Genomic DNA, 19466 nt, shown 5'->3' on the forward strand with positions numbered 1-19466 from the left:
GTTATATAATAAAAGAGTCATAAATGGTACTTCTCTGTTTGAAGGGAAGAATGGGAGGGAGGGAAGAGAATGAGTAACTGGAACTCTAGTTAGTTTTTACAGTGAAACTCAGTATATTTATAGAATGATCAAATGATTTCAATATTTAAATATATATTGTATTACTATTGCCTAATGAAGCAACCAGATCTAAAGTGAATCATTAAGCTAGTAATAGAGTCATAATTTTCCTGAGCACAGTATCCTTCTGGAACTGTGTTTAAGTTGTTCTTAGATTTTTACAATTTTTTTCCCATTTTCTTTTTTTTAAATTTAATACAACCTGGTGTCTCTAAACTTCAAATATTGTCAAATTTTTCCCCACCACTATCTTTATTATTAGTGTAGCGAAAGAAAAAACGTCCTGTTTTCTTTACTGTACTACCCATGGAACAGTACTAGCCAACAAAGGTGTCTCCTACCCGCCAAGTCTTCAACACCTGCTGGATATTCTTCAGTTTAACAAAATTCTGATACTACCTACCTGGAGATGGCATTAGATCCCACAAGTTCAGGACTCAGCTCCATAAGACTGCCCCATATCAGACCCAATTGCAGGTATAGGTTGTCACCTGTGCTTCTGACCAACTGGCTGTGGATTGGAGGTTCCCACCACTCCCTTCTGTGTTTGATAATTTGTGAGAGAATGGCTCATAGAACTCAGAAATGCTCTGTGTACTATTACCAATTTATTGTAAAACATATTTTAAATGAACAGCCAGATGAAGAGATATATAGAATGAGATCTGGAAGGGTCTCGAGCAGAGGAGTGCTTGTAATGTTTAAGGTGTGCCCCCCTGCCAGCACATGGACGCTTTCTTCTTTACCAACCTGGAAGCTCTCCAGAGCTCTTCAAGTAGAATTTTTTATGGAGATTCACCACATAGGCATGATTGATTGAATCACTGGCTACTAGTAATTAGCCCAACCTCCAGCTCCTCTCTTCTACACAGAGTAGGGTGGGAGGGAGAGGTGGTTAAACATTCTAACCCTCTAATCGTGAGGTTGGTTCTCCTGACAACCAGGATAGAAGCTCCTTAGTATCACTCTTATTACTTAAAAAATTGCAAAGATTTTAGGAGCTCTGTGTGGGGAAGAAAACAAAATGTGTATTTCTAATAGCTCATACCCTCACAGGTAGATAGTATCAAAAAGAAAAGTAAATTACACTTTATCAAAGTAGAAATCACTGAACTGAAGAAAGTTAAATCTGATATAATTGTATCTGATAGTCTGTTAATGGTTTGATTTAGGCTAAGAATTTAAAGATTTCTTGAGTTGCTCTGTATCTTATGTCCAGATCATATATTAATGGGAATTTGTATTTGCATACTATGAGAAACAGTACTTATAGTCCTTGTGCTTATAGTAATGTTGATTTAAATGCCAGATGAGATTATAGATATGGGTTCTGTATCTACTCAGGTACAACATTATTTTTAGGTTAGTTAAGAAGGTCATCCAGTATGTAATCCACATAATTAAATGTAGATAAGAGACATCATTGGTTATAGTCTGTTGCTTTCCAGTCGTATGATTAAATGGATTTTTCAAAAATGTCTTCCTGGGCTAATGGAAATGTTCATTGCCATGTGTCTCAGTCCCTAGGCAGGCAGGGGCCTACAGTGTTTCTTGAAATGCAGTGTTTATTGCAGAATGACTACTTTATATAATACTAAGCTAGTCTTCCCTGGTAGCTCAGCTGGTAAAAAATCTGCCTGCAATGCAGGAGACCCCTGTGCAATTCCTGGGTGAGGAAGATCTGCTGGAGAAAGGATAGGCTACCCACTCCAGTATTCTTGGGCTTCCCTTGTGGCTCAGCTGGTAAAGAATCTGCCTGCAATGCAGGAGACCTGGGTTCGACCCCTGGGTTTGAAAGATCCTCTGGTGAAGGGAAAAGCAACCCACCCCAGTATTCTGGCCTGGGAAATTCCATGGACTGGATAGTTCATGGCGTCACAAAAAGTCTGATAGGACTGAGTGACTTTCACTTTCACTTTTCAAAGTAGTCTTCCTTAGTTGGCTGTATGGATTTTTAGCAAGTTATAATGGTGCTTTTTCCTATGTTGGAATGATAAGAAAGACAGAAAAATTCAAAGTTAAATAAAAGATACAAAAAACACAGTGTATCTGGCTAGTGAGAGGAGGAGCATAGAGGCTCCTGCTGATGAGGAAGTTTATTAATACACGTAAAAGTTACAGTGTACTTCTTTTAGATATGTTAATCCAAGATATCTTTCTATAAAGCTAGAGATCATTTTTCTTTTTTTAACCTATAAAATGTATCTTAAATTCTCATTTCATGAGAGACAATTAAAAACAAAATCCATACAGAATTTTAAAAGCTAATGGTAATAATTATTTTTAACTTATGATTTTCACTTGTGTTTTATCAAACAAAAATAATTTTTATATCATAACTGTATAATGGAACCCAAAAGTAATTTAATATTTAGTTATATAGCATATCATATTATCAAATATGGGAGACAGTATTGCTGTGCACTAACCTACATAATAAATCAAGTCGATTTGTTTTTGCAACATTTTGTTATAATTGGTGGATTCATACAAACCTTATTTATAATTTGTAATCCAGTTTATAATCTAAAAAGGAGAAAATATCATTCTGATTGTTATATTTGAGAACTGGCAAATAAATAAAAACTTCGAAACTGATAGAGGAAAATAGCAAAGGTTATGTACATACCACCCCATCCTTCTCCTCAGATTTGGGATTTTTTTAAAAGGTATATTTGATTTATATGGTTGGTTTGATATTAAATTGATTTTATTCTTTTATTTTTCTGACACGAGTCAGTGGATGTGGAAAGACTGAGGGAAACTGGGTAATAAACTGCCTGTTAATTGCAGTGCAGAACTATGACAAGGTCCTGCTGCTGGATTCCACTCTTCCAATTTCAGTGCAGTGGCAAACGTCATGTTCTTTCGTTAGAGTATCAGTCTTCTCTCAATGAATTAGACTGTACTGGTGTTATGGTGTCATTCCTAAACAAAGTTTATTATAACCAAATCAGGAAAGTAATGTTATTATAATCGATCCATGCAAAAAAGGTAAGATCTAGAGAGAAAAGTCCCAGATTATAATCCCTGTTTATCTAGGGTCTTAGATTCTCCTATAAAATAGTAAGCATTGATTTTAGTTGCCAGGGTGTTCATAAAAATTCATTAAACAGAAGAGGTGCATTTATATGTAAAAGCACAAATTGTAAAGCATTATTATTAAAACATGTATGCTAGTAAATACCAGTAGTAATCTTTTTCATTCAACTCTCACTTCATTTTTATAGCACCTCTGTAAGAACACAGAGGCTGATATTGATATCTATATTATAAATTAGGAAATTGAGGTGTTTTAAAGAGAGTTTTGCAGCTGGTTTAAGGTCAACAGTGAATAATATTTCTGCTACTGATATCTTCATCTGACTCTCCATCTAGCTTCTGGTTTCTTGACAAATATATAAAGCTTTATTCCAAAGATGACTTCTTTTTTGGAAGCTGTTTTCTATAATGACATTTTTTAAAAAATCTTGTAATTTGTCATTATATAGTCCTTAAAATTCATTTATATGCATTTCAGTTACTGTAGTTTTTAAGAATATTGATGAAATTTTAGTGTGTGAATGACCTTTTTAGTTACTGTACACTGTTCATCATCTAGTAAAATATAGATGTAAAATAACATGCTCTTAAATTGTTTACTGACAAACAGGTTTATTCTCAGGGTTTGGTGAGAGCTATATATTAAAGCATGGCTTATGAAAATTTTTTTAACTAGATTTTACTGCCACTAGGGGGTGCCTAGTAATCAAATCTTATTTTGTATTTACAGTATTTTTTAAGAAGCTAAGAGCAGCAGAATTACCATATAAGTGTCTATAACCTTATATTTAGAATTATTTTAAAGTAAATTATGTTTTTGTTTTTCAGAAAATAGAATTTCAGGCTTTTTGAGAATTTAAGAGGAACTCTTTAATCATAATCTTTTTAACAATTGAAAAGTGTTTTTAAGCTTTTTAAAATAGATCAGATTTCACTTATTAATTCAAAGGTGATGCAGTTACACCTATGGCACAACTTCAGATTGTACTGTCAATCACAATAAAATTAAAAGAGGGGAACTGTCAACTATACCTGTTTCATATCATAGGAGAGGGTCAATCTATCAAAGATTTATTGATTAACTACTAGATGAAACATGCTCTGTCCTCTAGGCACTTACAACCTAGTCATTGGCATATTGTGACTTAAAAAAAAATTAATCTCTTTAAAGAAAATTTCCAACACTCTTCTGGTGTTTTATCTGCCACTCAGATTGTTTCATCCTGTAAGCACCTCTTTTCTTCATCTGCTGTAAAGTTGGTGTCCCCTAGAGTTCTGTTTTCAGCAGCCCCTCTTACTGTACATTTTCCCTGACAACTCCTCTCAGTGCTTCATTTTCCAAATATGTATAAATGACAAATCTCTATAAACACCTGTTTCCTAGTTGCCAGTTGAGCTTTCACTGGTATGTGCGTCTTATAATTCAGTCATATGTCTCTATCTAGATTGAGACAATCCTGAGAAATCTGTACTACCACCTATATTTTTTGTCTCAAATATACAGTGGTAATGGTACAAAATACTGCAGTGTATTCCAAGTAGGATGATTAAGAATCACTACCAAAGAATCACTGTCATGCTGATCCATTCTTTGGCCATTTTGCAGTAAAATTAAAGGTGAAGAGTAATAAAAAGGTATCTCTAAGGTCCTCCATACATTGGATACTACAGATAATTTACAGGTAAAGGTGAAATCATAATAACAACCACTAGTAATTTAGAAGTGAGCACAAATAAGAGTTTGAGCATTCCTTGGCATTGCCTTTCTTTGGGATTGGAATGAAAACTGACCTTTTCCAGTCCTGTGGCCACTGCTGCGTTTTACAAATTTGCTGACAGATTGAGTGCAGCACTTTGATAGCATCATCTTTTAGGATTTGAAATAGCTCAACTGAAATTCCATCACCTCCACTAGCTTTGTTCATAGTGATGCTTCCTAAGGCCCACTTGACTTCACATTCTAGGATATCTGGCTCTAGGTGAGTGATCACACCATCGTGATTATCTGGGATGTGAAGATCTTTTCTGTACAGTTCTTCTGTGTATTCTTGCCACTTCTTCTTAATATCTTCTGCTTCTGTTAGGTGCATACCATTTCTGTCCTTTATTGAGCCCATCTTTGCATGAAATGTTCCCTTGATATCTCTAATTTTCTTGAAGAGATCTCTAGTCTTTCCCATTCACATCAGTCCTTCCAGTGAACACCCAGGACTGATCTCCTTTAGGATGGACTGGTTGGATCTCCTTGCAGTCCAAGGGACTCTCAAGAGTCTTCTCCAACACCACAGTTCAAAAGCATTAATTGTTTGGTGGTCAGCTTTCTTTATAGTCCAACTCTCACATCCATACATGACTACTGGAAAAGCCATAGCTTTGACTAGACGGACCTTCGTTGACAAAGTAATGAATGTCTCTGCTTTTTAATATGCTGTCTAGATTGATCATAACTTTTCTTCCAAGGACTGAGTGTCTTTTAATTTCATGGCTGCAATCACCATCTGCAGTGATTTTGGAGCCCAGAAAAATAAAGTCAGCCACTGTTTCCCCATCCATTTCCCATGAAGTGATGGGACCAGATGCCATGATCTTAGTTTTCTGAATGTTGAGCTTTAAACCAACTTTTTAACTCTCCTCTTTCCCTTTCATCAAGAGGCTCTTTAGTTCTTCTTCAGTTTCTGCATAAGGGTGGTGTCATCTGCATATCTGAGGTTATTAATATTTCTCCTGGCAATCTTGATTCTTGGGAAGAAGCTTGTGCTTCATCCAGCCCAGCGTTTCTCATGTTGTACTCTGCATAGAAGTTAAATAAGCAGGGTGACAATATACAGCCTTGACGTACTCCTTTCACTGTTTGGAACCAGTCTGTTGTTCCATGTCCAGTTCTAACTGTTGCTTCCTGACCTGCATATAGGTTTCTCAAGAGGCAGGTCAGGTGGTCTGGTATTCCCATCTCTTTCAGAATTTTCCACAGTTTATTGTGATCCACACAGTCAAAGGCTTTGGCATAGTCAATAAAGCAGAAAGAGATGTTTTTCTGGAACTCTCTTGCTTTTTCAACAATCCAGTGAATGTTGGCAATTTGATCTCTGGTTCCTCTGCCATTTCTAAAACCAACTTGAACATCTGGAAGTTCACGGTTCACGTATTGCTGAAGCCTGGCTTGGAGAATTTTGAGCATTACTTTACTAGTGTGTGAGGTGAGTGCAATTACTTTGACCACCTGATGTGAAGAGCTGATTCATTTGAGAAGACCCTGATTCAGGGAAAGATTGAGGGTGGGAGGAGAAGGGGACGACAGAGGATGAAACGGTTGGATGGCATCACCGACTCAATGAACATGAGTTTGGATGATCTCTGGGAGTTAGTGATGGACAGAGAGGCCTGGTGTGCTGTGGTTCATGGGGTCGCAAAGAGTCTGACACGACTGAGCAACTGAACTGAACTGAACAAATAAGAGTGCTATATATTGAAACTTTGAATACAGCAAAAGTGATACTTACAGGGAAATTTGTAATATTAAGTCCACTAATTAGAAGACAATAGATAGAAAATAATTGCATTTTATGTTCTACTTAAGAAATTACAGAAATAGCAGTAGAGTAAGTCTGAAGAAAATAAATGGAAAGAAACATTCAAAAGCAGTAATTAATGATAGTAGAGTAGGAAATGGCAACACACTCCAGTATTCTTGCCTGGAAAATTCCATGGACAGAGGAGCCTGGCGAGCTATAGTCCATGGGATCACAGAGAGTCAAATATGAGTGAGCATGCATGCAATTAATGATACAAGTAATCAACAAATAATAACTGCTTGAGAAATCTAGCCAAGAAAGGGTGAGAAAAAGCACAAAAATATTAGGTTTAAAAAGAGGACTTAACTACAGATTCAGAGGAGAGGTTTTGATTAGTATGATAATTATTAAGTAAGTGAATGCTAAACATAAGAAATTAATAAATTGTTCTAAAATAAAAGTGTACATGAATAGTAATAAAATAAACTTGTCTTTGTGGCAGTAAAATCTGAAGTTTAGTTGAAGTGGAGAATTTTGTATAAACTATCAGGTACTAAAATGAATATAAGACTTAGATAACCTGAAAAAGTAATATGACCATTACAGAAATTGAACTTATAGTATAAAATTTTGCATGCTGTATTCTTCCCCTAGCCCAGAGGATTTCCATAAAGAAATCTTACCACAAACTTCCCAATGGGACTGCTACCTATCTTATTTTATAATGTTTGTGTAATCTTGTTATCAAAACTGGAAAAAAAAATGTAAGAAAAAATTGTGTGTATTTCTTACTTATAATCATAGATAATAAAAATGAATAGGTAAATCTTCCTTTGCTTTCTCTCATTCTTACCATTTAATGACCTCTTCTTTCCCCTGTCCTTATTCCACTACCTGCAAATGGCAGCTCTCCCCATATTAAAATGGTCTAAGATATACATGAGTCAAAACCATAGCTTGATTGTGTCTTTCCCCTGCTCACATCCCTCCATTAGCTTTCCATTACTCTTAGACCAAAATTCAGGTTACCAAAGTATATTAAGGACTTATATAATCTTGTCCCTGACTTTTTAAACTTCATCTTTTATCATTCTCATCTCTGGCTTTTATCTTGCCAGCCACACTGGCCTCCCTGTTCTTCTTTAAACATTCTAAGTGTGCTTCATCAACTTCAGGACGCTCGCACTGTGCTGTTCCCCTACCTGGGATATTCTTTCATCAGTTATCAACTTGACTCTCTCCTTTACTTTATTCAGTCCTTTATTCAAATGTTACATTCTCAGATAGATTTTTCTTAATTCCCCTGGCTAAAAGAGTCCCTCTGTTATAGTCTTTCCCTTTATCTTAAATTATTACAAAATGCATTACACTAGTAATATATTCATATTTGTTGTCTGTATTCCTTATCATAATGTAAAGCTACAAGAAATTATGGACCTTTTTTGTTTACTCTTGTATCCTCAGCAGCTGAAAGAGTGCCTGAAACATTGTAAGTACTTAGAAATATTAATGGAATGAATACTGCGAAGTAATATATCCCTGAGAATGTTTGCCTCCTAAGAGAGACCAAAGCTAATGAGTAAAGTTCTAGTGTGGAATATCAAGCATCATGCAGAACAGATATAAGATATTTGGGGAGCTGAAGATCTTACAAGTGTTCCCTAAGTGTAATAAACTAGGCAGTCTCCACTCCTCGGCCTGAGTTTAGCATTTTTTTCCAGTGTTCCTTTTGATTTTTTTTTTTTTTCCACTGAAGTATGGGATAATGGAAGGAGCTCTGGCTTTATAGTCAGACACTGTTTATCCTGTGTTTGTCCCACTGGTTTTGTGGCCTCCAGCAGCACCTTTCTTTTATGAATCTTAGTTTCCCTGGTATTATTTCATAAATGGCTGTCCTCTCTCTCCAGCCAGATCCTAAGCTGTGAAAACAAGAGCATTCTTACTGAGCATCTCCCTCAGCTCATCTATGGCCATCTATGTAGAAGCCCTTAATAAACATTTGTTGTTAATGAATATGAAAAGTTTCATGACAAATTGAGGGATTTAGTTTTCATCCATACACATATAGTCTCTCCATTGGCTGTTTTGCTAATTGTGTTTTTCAGATATATGGAGAGTCCATCTCATTTTATTCTTATAGGATGTCAATTATTCCTTCATTTGCCACATACGGATTGAGTACCATCTTACAGTGTGTTAGTTCCTTGTTCTAGGTGTTAGAGATACAATGAGAAACCAGATGACAGGGTACCTGCTTTCATGGAATTTACAATATAATATGTGTAGACATGGGGGTACGGTGCAAGGACAGACACCAAACTGTGAATCAAGCAAGAAGAGGCGTCAGATGATAATAGTGCTTTGCAGGATACTGAAATAGAATGACATGATACGAAGTAACTGGGCAACTCCTGTAAGTTGTATGGTGAGGAAAGGCCTCTCAGAAGATGTACTATTTCAGCTGAGACATGAATGATTAAACACTATTAAAGTGAAGAGCAGAATGAATAGTATTCTAAGCAAGGGAAATAACTAGTGCCAAATAACTAGTAGCAATAACTAGTGACTGAATAGGTGCCTTGGTAATAAAGTATAGTCTTTTCAGCGTGCTTTAGTCTTATCCTAATAAGTAATAAAAATGTCCAGCTCCATTATAATTACATAGATTGTCTCAATTTTTTGTGGCAGGGTGATAGAAAATAAGGTATCCCTTATATGTAGTTGTCCCTTTTTATAAGTAGTAATTGAGTCTTGCTATTGAACTTTGACCTTTTTATACTGAGAGGATGGTTCCCATTAATATTTTGATGGGTTCTGTGAGGGTGTTGTTGAACCCTGGTCATACAGTCTAGCATATGCTCCTCTTGTGTGGCCTATTCTGGCTTTGTGTTAGCTGCTATTTGTGCAAGCTTGAGTAAATTCAGGGTACTAATTGAGACTCTTGTGATAGTTAAGTAAACCATTGGTATTAAAATATGTGGCCTTTCTTTGTTCTTGGAAAACCATTCATGGGAAATCGGGTAACAATAGCCTTGAATTAATCTAGAGTAGGGTATTATATTTTCCAGTGGATACTGTGGAAGGAAATTGAGTAGTAGTGAGTCAAGGTATCTGAGTTGCAGCCCCGTCTGAGTTTTAGCCCCAGCTCTCCCACAGAATCACTGTTTGATAGGGCAGGTCACTCTTCTGCTATGGACCTCAGATGCTACCAGAAAATAAAGAGACTCCATGATTGGGGAAAAGAAACTGCTTTAGTAACCAGACAAGCACCAAGTAGATCATGTGGCTTTGACTAGAGTTCTTCGTGAGGTCTTTTACCTTTCACTCCAGACATAAATCTTAGGATCCACGTTTCTGGTGGCTCAGATGGTAAAGAATCTGCCTGCAATGCAGGAGACTCAGATTCGATCCCTGGGTCAGGAAGATCCCCTGGAGAAGGGAATGGCTACCCATTCCAGTATTCCTACCTGGAGAATTCTATGGACAGAGGAGCCTGTCACGCTGTACTTCTTGGAGTCGCAAAGAGTCAGACACAAATGAGCAACTAACACTTTTACTTTTTCACATGCTCAAGTGACCTACAGAAAGAGTTATGACTGGGTTTTCAGAGCGTTAAGGACTGATGCAGTCGGCCTGCCTCACCAACATGGTCACAGCAGCATACATAGCTTAGAGAGCTCATGGCAAACCTTGTTCAGGACTATCTATCACAGGGGATAAAAAGTGGAAGGTAATTTAGTGCACTAGGCCATAGGAAATGGGGGACAAAGCTGCTCATCTCATCCTCACCTTCTGTGAAACCTAACCTAGTACACGGTGACTTTATGAATAATTGTAATAGTCTTTTCTCTTTTTCTGGAAGAAGAACGTTTAGAATCTGGAAAAAATGCCACAAGTGTTCTTATTAGAAACCTTCCTTTGTGAAGAGAAGCAGCAGGGGCAGAAACAGCACTTACCTGTGAGCAGAGGCAGAAGTTTGAAGGAAAGCAAATGAAACATTGTTCTCATGATCCCTGAGGTATCTTCTAATGTGCTTTGGATACTCCCTTCCTACATCCCATAAAGCGTGGTATAAAAAAGGGGAAAATGGAAGTATTCCTCTTCTGCCCCTGCTTCTTATAACTTGCTGTGGTAATTGCAGCTATGTTCCTAGCCTTAGTCTTAGCTAAGAGGTGACACCTCTGGGTGATATGTATATTGATACTTACACAGACAGTTTACTTTTTTCTTTTTGTTTTTTCCCCTCATCTCTCCCACCCTGTTCTGAGGCCATTCAAGATACTTATTCACCCTCATTATCCCCACTAAAAAGATTACTGAGAAGTCTCATGGAACTACTTGGGGTCCACTTATTAGAAGAATATTCTAAGGATGCTTTCAGATAGCTCTCATCCTACTTCTGTTTCCCACCTCACAATCTCTGCACAGATGTTAATCCTTGTAATATTTTTCACTCTTTTTTTCTATGTCCTGCTATTTCAATTTTTGGTGTTCTCCTTTAATGCAGTAGTCACAATTATGAGATTGCTGACTAAGAATAAGGTGACAACTCTAGGGTATCATCTTTGGAAGGATTTAAAGCAGTCATTTAATCTAGTCCCATTTTATGACTGAGAGAACTGAGGTACAGAAAGATGTAACTTCACATATGCAAGTAGATGTTCTGAATGGATTAACTTTTCCTTCCAAAATGCTTTACAAAACAACTTCTTTGTTGTTTTCACAAATGATATTCATCTGTGAAAATGTTTTACTGGTGCTGTAAGCAGTACAGTATTTGATAACAATTTGATGTATATCATTCTTAAAGCAACTCATCATTTCTTAATATAGTATAATTAGTGTTGCAAATACATTATTGTGGTTAGTGTTTAACTTCAATTCTCATGAGCATTTTTATTACATTTTGTAAAAGTGATATTAGGAAGTATTAGATTAGTAAATGTGTGTTAATAAAGGGTACTGAAAAGTGGCTTATTTTAAGAAGACGACATTTCCCTAAAGTTATGCATTCTGGATAAAAGAAACTTGTCCCCAATTACAGCATTGATGGAGATCACAACACTTCTAATTGGATTGATGTACCAAACCTGTTTATATAGTTTACTGCCTATTGATAGGTCAGTGACTACTGAGATTAGCTTGTTAAAATCACACTTTGAAAAAGAACTACAGGTATTCTCTGTGGTTGATTTAATGGAAAATTGGAAACTTGGTCACTAATTCATGGAACAAAAATCAATGTATCTGTAAGTTTTTTTCTTTCTTCATGGGTTGTCTAGATGGATAGAATTATGTTTTGACAGTTTTGCTATGAACTGCTTGGTAAATCACAATATATCACTATCACTGCTAATTACCACATTTTGATTAATCTTATATTAGTACATTTTGCTGAATCCAGTATATCTCTATATTGATAAACAGTAATTCATAAGGACACCTGAACTTTGAAATCATCCTGAAAAATGTTACTAAGAATTATGTGAAACCAAATGTTTGTTTATCTAGACATATTTAATTGCCAGCAAAGAAAGCAATTAAAAGTAGCTGCAGAGTAAGAGGCCAACCTTTGTTAAACGTGGTTTTAAGATTGTTACAGAACTTGTGGTGATGATAACATGGTGTCTTGGAGGATGTTAACAACTGTAGCAGAGTGTTAATTAAGAATGATGTAATCTGCAGCTCAGAATTATTAATATCACATGTTAGTTTAGCTGGACAGGAATAAAACCTAATTTCAGTTATGATGATGGCTCAAGTTGTATTTGTAGTAGAAAGATTAACATTTTATTTTTGTGCTGTTCCTGAGACAATTTAAAAATCCTGAATGAAATACAGTCAAAGGTAAACATCAAGTCCCTAGCTCATTTACATATGTGCCAGATTTTCAAACTGATTGCTATTTGAACCTAATCTGTCATTGCTGGCTGCATTAGCTACAACAAACATTACATTTACATATTGATTTCTTATTTTGTTTTAGTGTAAATAATCCATAATTATAGTAAATTTGGTCTTTTGTTGACAAGAGCTCATATGACTCTGTAAGTTTAGAATGGAAATTTAAATTGCCATGTGTCATGCTTTTTAATTTAAAAGCTTGCTATATCTGAAAGGATAAAAAGATCATTGTAGATCATAAAATATTCCCAAAGAGACAAAGGAGAGAAAATTTTGTAGAGCTTTTTAGAAAAATAAAAATTGTAAAATATTAATGAAAAATTCAGTAACGCATTCTAAGATTATTTTATTTTTAAAAGAAAATCAGTAATTTGAAAAAATTAATTTTTTGGCTTCAGTATTAGGTCATATTTAAAAAATCAAGTTAATGGAAATGCACCTTCTAAACCTATTTTTCACTGATATTTGTTTAAAATATTCAGTGCAAAAAAAGAAAGAAATAGCATACACACACGAGCAGAAATGAAACAGAAGATTTTCGATCTCTTTACTGATGTTAATATTTTACTCATCTGAACTACCTATACAACGTCGATTTGAGAAACTTAATTTCACGGACAACAACCAGTATATGTCAGTGGTCACATACTCTTATAAAGTAGCATTGGAGAAAAAATCCATAGTTTCCATTTACGATAATTAAAAGTGTGTTTTTGAGGTTTAAAATACAGGACTCATTTGATTGCACAAATAGTAGTTATCCAATTGTCGAAGTAAATTTTATGGCTTATAGTTTTTTATGGAGATATAATTTACATACAATAAATGCATAATTCTTAAGTGCCCCCCAGTTACATGAGATTTGACAAATGCTTATTGTTTTCTACAGTGGGTTTAAATGAGTGGGATATTAATTTGGATGTGTGTATACAGGTATTTAACAAACAGCCTGTGCTGAATTGATGGTGTCTGTTCACTTGAGTGCTATGAATACAGAACCCCTAAAAACTCATGTCAGTCACTTAGGCTGCTATAAAGAATACCGTAGACAGGGTGACCTAATAACAGACATTACTTTTTCACAGTTCTCGAAGCTAGAAAGTCCACGATGCTGACAGACTTGGTTCATGGTGAGAGCTTGCTTCTTGACTTGCAGACGGCTGCTTTCTCACAGTGTCCTCACTTGACAGAGGGAGAGCACAAGCTCTGTTTTCTCTCCTATTTAAAAAAAAAATTATTTTAATTGGAGGCTAATTACTTTACAGTATTGTATTAGTTTTGCCATACATTGACATGAATCTGCCACGGATGTACATGTGTTCCCCATCCTGAACCCCCCTCCCACCTTCCTCTCCATCCCATCCCTCTGGGTCATCCCAGTGCACCAGCCCTGAGCATCCTGTATCTCTCTTCTTACAAGAACAGTAATCTCATTTTAGGAGTCTCATCCTCATTATTTCATATAAATGTAATCATCTTCCAAAGACCCTACCCCCAAATACTGTCATGTTGGGTGTTAGGTATTCAGAATGTGAATTTGAGGGGATACACAAACATTCATTCTGTAACAGCCTTGAATCCCAAGTCTAAATGTTTTGTTCTTCCTAGTCTAGTTGTTTAATCTTGATGGATTTATACTTTATGTATGCTTCTCACAGAACTGTTTCTGTTTTATTAATAATAGACAGGCTATAGTTTAGCCTGACCAAATCTTCTGTTCACTGAAGATTTAAGAGAAAATTCTTGATTCAAGGAATTTCTGGAGAAGAAATCCTTAAAATTACTGTTAATATCCTTGATGCAAAACACCCTGCCTTCTACTGTTCCACCCTATGGGCCTGCTGCTCTTTGTCAGAAAGAAGTCATTCCTCTTCTTAATCAGGAATTAATGGCAGGTATATAGTGACATGATGATTAAATGATTGTTTTGCTACCATAATTCAACCATAAGTTAACCTTGAAAAATCACTATGGCATATATATTAAAATATCCATATGCTTTCTGTATTAGTGAATCATTAAAGTACTCTCTCAATGTGAAATAAAGTCAAGACAGTAAAGGCTGTTATATATATTTTCTTAATGTTGTTTTATCCATACTTGACATATGGAAGCCAGTAATTTATGACTTTTTATGTTCACAGGTATAAAAATGTCTGTAACTTCAGATTTATTTATTGGGGCCTGTGTTAAGATTTGCTGAATGCTATTTTCTCCTTATGGTCAATCCACCCCCCACCCACCCCCGCCCGGCCCCCAAAAGAAAAAACTAGAAAGGAATATAAAATGTATTAAACTAAATCAGTGCATTAAAATAAAGTTGTTATTCACTAGAAGGCAGATATTTTACAGATGACTTCACTGTTCCTGATAAATGCTCATAATTAAATTGGAATGGGATTTCCCCCCAAGGTAGAGATGGACATTCTGCTAATGAAAGAGCACTGGAAGGGCAAGACTTGTGGACAAAAATGAAAGTAGAGAAGGGATGTTCTATTGAAACTACTTCTAGAATTTTGTTGGTATTAGATACTAATGCTTAGTTATCATACTGAAAAATTTAAGGAGGTAGATATCTATTTATTTACCTATCTGTCTGTCTTTTTATAGTTCCCCTCTCTTTTAGAATGTACCTCCCTCCTTCTGCCCTTCCCCCCAGCTTGAATTTTAAGGAACTGGCTGGAAAATTATGAGATGGTAAATGTGTACTTTGCCACTAACTGCTTTAAAATATTAACATTCATTGTGTTGTAGTCTTTGCAAATACCTACCAGTTTGAAGCTTGGGGACAATGTATATGATTTTCATTACCTTTTAAATGTGAATTTCAGTTTGTATTTGAGGGTAGAGTAATGGTGAGTTTTAATAACTGTTGTCTGTTTGTAGAAACAACCATCTCCTTGTTGGTAAATGCAGCTATTAAAACTGAAAGGAAAATCACAATGGAGAATAATACATTAAAAACCAGTGAGGAGAGAATACTGCTAAGTCACTTTAGTCATGTCCGACTCTGTGCGACCCCATAGACGGCAGCCCACCAGGCTCCCCTGTCTCTGGGATTTTCCAGGCAAGAACACTGGAGTGGGTTGCCATTTATTTCTCCAGTGCATGAAAGTGAAAAGTGAAAGGGAAGTCGCTCAGTCGTATCCAACTCTTAGCGACCCCATGGAATGCAGCCTACCAGGCTCCTTCGTTCATAGGATTTTCCAGGCAAGAGTACTGGAGTGGGGTGCCATTGCCTTCTCCGAGGAGAGAATAGATTTCTATTTAAAACCACTTCTTGCATTGAGATAAAATTCAACTGCTTCTGAAAATTTTCTGCATTTGCTAACACTTTCCTTCTCCCTCTAATTGAAGAGAAAACCATTAAGGGAAACAAAAAACTGTTTTGTGTTATTTCTCATCCACCTACTTTGGTTGGCAGTTACCCTTAGAGCTATTCCGAAGGTCAAAGTTGAAGTAGCATGAATGACTTTGCATTTTGAAGGTGAAAGAAGACTGCTTGAAGGTGGATTAACTGTGGCTAACTATCCTAGCATGAAAAGTGAACGTGTTAGTTGCTCAGTCGTGTCCGACCCCTTGCGACCCCATGGACTGTAGCCCACTGGGCTCCTCAGTCCATGGAATTCTCCCAGCAAGAATACTGGAGTGAGTTGCCATTCCCTTCTTCAGGGGATGTTCTGGACCCAGGGATGGAACCCAGGTCTCCCACATTGCAGGCAGATTCTTTACTGTCTACACTCATTGAAGAGTAGCCAAACGGCTAAGTGAATGAATCAGGCTGGAGTCTGAGGTTGCTAAAGCTGAAACGCTAGTACTTTGGCCACCTCATGCGAAGAGTTAACTCAATGGAAAAGACTCTGATGCTGGGAGGGATTGGGGGCAGGAGGAGAAGGGGACAACAGAGGATGAGATGGCTGGATGGCATCACTGACTCGATGGACGTGAGTCTGAGTGAACTCCGGGAGTTGGTGATGGACAGGGAGGCCTGGCATGCTGCGATTCATGGGGTTGCAAAGAGTCGGACACAACTGAGCGACTGAACTGACTGACTGACTGATGGTGGCATAATAGTATTCAAAGAATGTGTTATTGTGGAGGTGGGGGACAACTTGCAACAACTAGCAGGTAATGAAGCAGGAAAGCAAATCTGTCTCTGACTCCCAAACAGTTTGAAGCCATAAATATTTTTTCTTGCCAAACTTACCCGTCCCCAGGGCTACTAGAAAATTGTAGCACTAGACTAAATTGTTCTTCTAATCTATTCTGGCAGTCAGTGCTGGTCCTGGCAAACCTTTTTCCAAAGTTATTGCACAAGTTTGCAAATCAGGATCAAGAAACCTATCTAAGGAATTACATAAAGGCAAGCACTAAGGGTATTAAGCATTTGTGTAGGTTCATATGTAAAGATAAGAGGATCTCTGTATATAATAATCAAGAATTCTGGAATTTTGAATTCCTTAGCCTAGCGTTTAAAGCTTAAATAATGTTGGTCTTTAATGTTTTTCAAGTTTCCTCTTTCAGAAACTGTTCTTTACATCCTCTTATACTTCTTCTTCATTGCTTTCTATACCCTTCCCTGTATTCTCCAGTCGCCCCAAGTAGACTTTCCAGTCTTGCCACTTCCAACTCCAGATTCATTTGACATACGTATGTATATTGAGGGGTTTCTCTGTTGGCTCAGATGATAAAGAATCCTTCTGCATTGTGGGAGACCCGGGTTCAATCCCTGGCTTGGGAAGATCCCCTGGAGAAGAGAATGGCTACCCATTCCAGCACTGACCTAGCCTACTGTTTGAGCTTCACCATAGTCCTCTCATATACCCTTTATTGTGGTTACACTGAGCTTTCCGCAATTTCCTGAACATGATCACTTTTTCTGGCTGTACTGCAAGTAAAACTCAAGTATCATTTGACATAATTGCTTATCCCCTCCTAATTGAAATGGTTGTGTCTTTTGGCTACCTTGGTTTTTCTGTTATCTCACTGGCCATTTATCAATCTCCTTTTCATTGATTTCTCCCTGCGTGATTTCGAATTATTGGAATGCCACAGGGCTCCATCTTGGCCTTTCTCCTCTTTCTCTGGTTCCCTAGATGATTTTTTTTTGAGGTAGGGACTACAAAATCTAAATACTATCTATAGTAGTCCTGCCATCCATGGTGGGCCTGAAACTACAAAGAGTACAAAATTCTACATGTACTGTGTTTTTCCTTATACAGGCACACACCCCAGAAATATTTTAAAGTCAATTCCAGACCACTGCAATAAAGCAAATATCATAATGAAATGAAAGTGAAAGTGCTAGTCGTGTCTGACTCTTTGCGACCCCATGGACTTTAGCCCGCCAGGCTCCTCTGTCCATGAAATTCTCCAGGCAGGAATACCGGAGTGGATTGCCATTTCCTTCTCCACAGGATCTTGCCAACCCAGGGATTGAATCTGGGTCTCCCACATTGCAGGCAGATTCTTTACCATGTGAGAGACTAATGAAGCATGTCAAATGAATTTTTTGGTTTCCCTAAGCATGTAAACTTATGTTTATGCTATACTGTAGTCTGTTAAGTGTATAATAGAGTTCTGTCTAAAAAATCAATGTATATACCTTAATTAAGAAAGAATGCTGTTGGAATGATGATGCCAATAGTCTTGCTTAGTACAGGGTTGCCACAACCCTTCAATTTGTAAAAAAACACATGGTGAAGCAAAATATAAAAATATAAAAAATAAAGCAAAGTGCAATATAATGAGGTATGCCTGTACATACATACCTATAATAAAGTTTAATTTATTAATTAGGCACAGTATTAAATTAGGTAAAAGGTAAACAACAATAAATGTTGATAGAAAAGTTATAACAATTACTGTATTAAAAATTACAGGAATGTGGACTTCCTCTCAAAATATCTTACTGTGTGAATACAGTGCCTTTTCTTAATTAAGCACTTTCAGGCACTGTAGCCATAACTTTTGGAAGTAGAAGTGAGACTGCGACTAGTACGATTTCTTTTTCCTTCATCACAATTTCATGGAAGAAAATTCATTCTTACTGTTGAGTTTAGCAAACTCAGTAGACATTTTTATTTCTTTTAACTTTTACCTGTTCACATCAAGGAAGCACTTTATGGCTCCTCTTTGTCATATCCAAATTGCCACTATCACTACTCTTGTGCTTTGTGGCTATTAAGTAAAATTCGGATTTGCTTGCATGTAAGCGCTGTGATAGTAGATCTGATAACCAAGATAACTGCTGAATGACTTCTGAACATAGGGATGATTCATGACCCAGGTGGGATGGAGCAGGAGAGCATGAGATTTCATCACGCTATTCAGAATAGCCTGCAATTTAAAACTTGGAAATTGTTTATTTTTGGAATTTTTCCATTTAATATTTTTGGACCTTGATTAACTGCAGATAACTGGAATTGCAGAAATGGAAACTGAGGATAGGGGGATGCTATTTTATGTGCTATCAACTCTCCTGCTCTCCGTTCAGTTCAGTCGTTCAGTCGTGTCCAGTTCTTTGCAATCCCTTTGAATGCAGCACTCCAGGCCTCCATGTCCATCACCAACTCCTGGAATTTACTCAGACTCATGTCCATTGAGTCCATTATGCCATCCAACCACTTCATCCTCTCGTCCCCTTCTCCTCCTGCCTTCAATCTTTCCCAGCATCAGGGTCTTTTCAAATGAGTCAGTTCTTCCCATCAGGTGGCCAAAGTATTGGAGTTTCAGCTTCAACATTAGTCCAGTGAATATTCAGGACTGATCTCCTTTAGGATGGACTGGTTGGATCTCCGTGTAGTCCAAGGGACTCTCAAGACTTGAGTCTTCTCTAACACCACAGTTCAAAAGCATCAATTCTTGGGCATTCAACTTTCTTTATAG

At 36.9% G+C, this 19466-nt stretch overlaps 1 protein-coding gene across 1 annotated transcript in view; it reads left to right on the forward strand.

Moving 5' to 3' along the window:
• FAF1 (Fas associated factor 1) overlaps positions 1-19466 on the forward strand; it is a 487842-nt gene that overhangs the window by 189308 nt on the left and 279068 nt on the right. The window lies entirely within an intron of this gene.

This window comes from Budorcas taxicolor, chromosome 3 (genome assembly GCF_023091745.1).
Source record: "Budorcas taxicolor isolate Tak-1 chromosome 3, Takin1.1, whole genome shotgun sequence".
NCBI classification, from domain to species: Eukaryota; Metazoa; Chordata; class Mammalia; order Artiodactyla; family Bovidae; genus Budorcas; species Budorcas taxicolor.